At 50.1% G+C, this 4,621-nt stretch overlaps 1 non-coding gene across 1 annotated transcript; it reads right to left on the reverse strand.

The window, feature by feature from the left end:
- Positions 1-4,297: 4,297 nt before the first annotated feature.
- On the reverse strand, positions 4,298-4,369 carry TRNAW-CCA. The gene has a single exon. It is a non-coding gene; the product is annotated as a tRNA-Trp (tRNA).
- Positions 4,370-4,621: the final 252 nt, after the last annotated feature.

The raw sequence follows: 4,621 nt of genomic DNA on the forward strand, positions 1-4,621 counted from the left end.
CCTCAAGGGTCTTATCTTAAGTAAGCAGCTACATGGCCGGGCTTGGTGGCTCAGCCTGTAATTCCAGCACTTTGGGAGGCCGAGGTGAATGGATTGCCTGAGCCCGCGGGTTGGAGACCCGCCTGGGCAACTTGGTGAGACCTCATCTCTACAATAAATCAAAAATGAGCCGGGCGTGGTAGCGAGCACCTGTTGTTCCAGCTACTTGGAAGGCTGAGGCGGAAGTATTGCTGGAGCCCAGCAGGTCAAGGCTGCGGTGGCTGGGAGTGGCCACTGCACTTCAGTCTAGGTGACAGAGTGAGACTCCAACTCAAAAAGAAAAAAAGAAAAAAAAAGCAGCTACATGCCATCTCTGCTTCTGTAAACACGCTTTAAGTAAACAGCTGCATGCCATTTCCCTTAACTGCAATCTCTGCTTCTGGAAACACGTTTTATTGCACCTCATATGGAAATGTCCATAAAACTGCTTCCATGCTTGGTGTGGAAGTAACCGCTCCTGTTCCTAAATTTAAAATTATAAACACACCAATGGCAAACCCATGTATGTTGTAACCGAAAAGCTCTATAAAAGCGGCTTGAAACTGAGGGTCAGGGCTCAGGTTTTGGGAGGTTACTCTGCCTGAGACTTCCAGAATAAACACCTTTGATTCTCCTCTCAGTCTCCAGTGCCTGTTCTGAGTGCATTCATTCCTGTTCCCAGTGAGCTAGGGCAGTTCCTGGGAATTGCTTAAATTCTGCTTTTGTATTTGTTCCATGGTGAGCAGGTCTGTGCAAACCTATCCCCAAAGGCTGAGAAGGTTGATTGGTTGAAGAATCCAGTTCCTCAGAAAGAAACACTGACTAGGAACTTATGAACAGAAGCCATGTCCTGGATGGCTGTGAAACGAGATGGAGGCCTGTGCTGGTACCTCTAGATCCAGGCTTTTATACTGTACGTGTACCCGCAGGCAAAGGGGATACATGCTTCAGAAGGGATAAGTGGAACAATAGCCAATGAGTAAGGTTTATAATAAGTACGATAACAAAGTGGTTTTGACCTAAGGGTAGGATTTGTGTGCTTGTACACAAGGAGCAGTAAATAAAATAGAAGAAATCTTAGAAGCATTCCTGGAACTATGGCTACTCAGAAGGTGGATTAGCATCCAAGATGGAGTCGCCTTAGCCTCCACAGTATTATCCATTGCTGCACAACAAATTACTCCAATCCAACATATTTTTTTTTTTTTTGAGTGGGAGTCTCACTCTGTCACCCAGACTGAGTGCAGTGGCACGCTCCCGGCCACCACAACCCCAACCTGCTGGGCTCCAGCAATCTTTCCGCCTCAGCCTTCCAAGTAGTTGGAACTACAGGTATGTGCTACCACACCCGACTAATTTTTTATTTATTGTACAGATGAGGTCTCACCAAGTTGCCCGGGCGGGTCTCGAACCCACGAGCTCAGGCAACCCACTCACCGCATCCTCCCAAAGTGCTGGGATTACAGGCTGAGCCTACAATTCTTTTTTTAAGAGAGTGGGGGTCTCTGGCTGGGCATGGTGGCTCAAGACTGTAATCCTAGCACTTTAGGAGGCTGAGGCAAGAGGATCGCTTGAGCCCAGGAGTTGGAGAACAACATAGCAAGACCTTACCTCTACAGAAAATGCAAAAGTTAGCTGAATATGGTGGTGTGCACCTGTATCCCAGCTAACTCAGGAGGCTGAGATGGGAGGATCCCCTGAGCCTAGGAGATTGAGACTTAGGTGAATTGGGATCACGCCACTGCACTCCAGCCTGGGGGACAGAGAGAATCTGTCTCAAAAAAAGGGGGGGAGGGGGGCGGAAGCAGTGGCTCAAGCCTGTAATCCCATCACTTTGGGAGGCCGAGGTGAGAGGATTGCCTAAGTCCAGGAGTTTGAGACCAGTCCTGGGGTTCAATATAGGCACGCATCACCACACCTAATTTTTTGATTTGTTGTAGAGATGAGGTCTCACCAAGTTGCCCAGGCTGGTCTCAAACTCGTAGGCTCAGGCAATTCTCTCACCTCAGCCTCACAAATTGCTGGGTTTATAAACATGAGCAATCATTTCTTGGCCTTTTGACTAAGATCAAGTGTAGTATCTGTTCTTATCAGTTTAACATCTAATAAGTCCTCTAACTGAGGACAATATATTAAACGGATTTTTGGGATTAGGGGATGGAATAGGAGCTTGCATTTTCACTCCATGCGTTGACCTGGTATTGCAGTACTTCCAGGAATGATGTACCCCTCTGGGGCAATAAAACAAAAATAAAAATAAATAAACGTGAGTCACCGCAACTGGTCTCTCTTTTTTTTTTTTTTGAGTGGGAGTCTCACTCTGTCACCCAGGCTGAAGAGCAGTGGCACGCTCACCGCCACTGCAGTCTCAATCCTTCCACCTCAGCCTTCCAAGTAGCTGGAACTACAGGTGCACGCCATCACGCCCAGCTAATTTTTTGATTTATTGTAGAGATGAGGTCCCACCAAGTTGCCCAGGCTGGTCTCCAACCAACAGATTCAGGCAATCCTCTCACCTTGGCCTCTCAAAGGAATATGTGTGAGCCACCACACCTGGCCTCTTAATCTATATTTTTTAATATAGATACACATTAGGTAAGTATTTAACATACATGGTATAGAGTTTTGTGTTTAAAATTTTTATGCAACTTGGGGAAACCTCTTTGGGTCCCCCTCCCCCCACCGTGGGAGCTTCTCTGTCCTCTCAATAAATCTTGCTTTCTCACTTTTCGATTGTCTGTGTCCCTTATTCTTCCTGGGCATGAGACAAGAACCTTGACCCTGAAGAGCTGCGACCTTGAAGAGCAGCAGCAGATCCTCGGAGTCGAAAAGCCGTGCATCCCAGAGGCTGGCTTGCCAGCTGACGGAGCCGGCTGAACCTGGAGAGCCGCTGGAATAAGATGGGACTCCGAAGCTGAGACACTCTGGGGGCTAGGGTTGCCAGCCCACCAAACCAGCAACACCCTCGGGGCTTGGCTTGCCAGTCCATTAGAGCCGACACTTCCGGGCCTAGGCTTACCAGCCTCTCCACAAGCCTCACTGGGGCTTGGCTGGCCGACCCATTGAACTGACACTCTCGAAGCCCAGGCTGACCTGAAAAATTCGCATCACTTTTGGCGCTCGAACACCAGGCTTGACGGAAGGGTGAGTTAAAGCGAACCTATCTCTTTCCTTTCCTTTCCAAGGATCCTGGTCCTCAAGTTTTGTACTCTCTCTAAAGAACAAATTACCGAGACCCTACCAACCAGTTAAAATCGAATAGCGTGAGTGTCTTTCTACAATTCGCAGAAGTCAGGCTTGCTGGAGAGGACTTGGTTAATTTCCCATCACTCTCAGGTGCTGGAAGTGTTGGCCCTGTTCCCAGCCAGTTTCTTTTCACAGAGGTCTCGCCGTGGCCTGGAACTGGAAGGAGCTTAGAAGTAATTGAGGGCATCTGGTCAAGGCTACACCTTGGTGTTACCCGAAGGCTTCCAGGCTGGCCCCGATTCCCGATAGCCCGACAGGATGTCGGCAGATGGCTGCCAGTCTCTCCTATAACGCTTTTTTCAGCCTTTCCTATCCCATCCCACCGTGGGAGCTTCTCTGTCCTCTCAATAAATCCTGCTTTCTCACTTCCAAAAAAAATTTTTTCTTCATGCAACTTGGTTTTTTTCGACACGTTTTTTCTACTGATGAAAAAGTAGAGATTTTTTGAAAAAGCGACTATTAACAAACAACACCGAAGTGAGTACCCAGATTTGTAGCTGAATTCATGGTCCTTCGGAGAGTGGGGTAACAATTCAGGGGTGAGAAATGACCTCCAAGGAGCCCAGGAGTCCCTTAAAATGCGGCAGAGAGAAAGGAGAAGTTCAAGGTAGCAGGGAAGATACACATGCAACCAACACCAGTCCTTCTTAGGGTGCAGAGCCCATTTCTGGGGGCGAGGGTCCCCTTCCAGGAGACCGCCCAGGTGAGACGGGGCGGAGAGGAAGTGGGCGTGGCCCTGCGGGGGCGGGGACGGGAGGGACGCTCTCCGGCGAGCTGGGCTGGGTGAGTTTTCCACTCTTTCGCTTTTGGGGCGGGGGGGTCACTCTGAGGCCTGACGCGGCGCCTCCCCTCAGCCACTGGAAGGAAACTCTCGCAAATTTGTTTATATTCCCAATGAAGGGAAAAAGGAGGGCGGGCTTTCCGTTGTGTTGGAAGGGCAGTAGATCTTGCGTGAGGTTTGATTTCCCATTTGTGATTTTTAATTCGCTAATTCCGCTACTCGAAAGGAAGGGGGGGGAAAAAAAACCGGCTCTGACCCCGACGTGACTTGAACACGCAACCTTCTGATCTGGAGTCAGACGCGCTACCATTGCGCCACGAGGTCACAGCGAGCTGGGGACTCTGCGTCGTTAAAGGCCTCGCTGCGCCAGCATGGTCCCGCGGCTCAGAAGGCTTCGATGCAAAATGCCTCCTTTCCTGAATTCAAACACCGACGCAGAAAGAAGATCGAGCCCTCGAGCCTCGCCTCTCGAGCGAAACAGACGCCTGTGGGACACCCCAGCCCGAACTGCGGCGCCGCAGCGGGGTCGTCACCGGGCGGCGGCGACGCCGGCTCCGCCTCCTTCGCGTGGCGGAG

Source organism: Carlito syrichta, unplaced genomic scaffold (genome assembly GCF_000164805.1).
Source record: "Carlito syrichta isolate Samal-C Ts95f unplaced genomic scaffold, Tarsius_syrichta-2.0.1 Scaffold313533, whole genome shotgun sequence".
Lineage (NCBI taxonomy): Eukaryota > Metazoa > Chordata > Mammalia > Primates > Tarsiidae > Carlito > Carlito syrichta.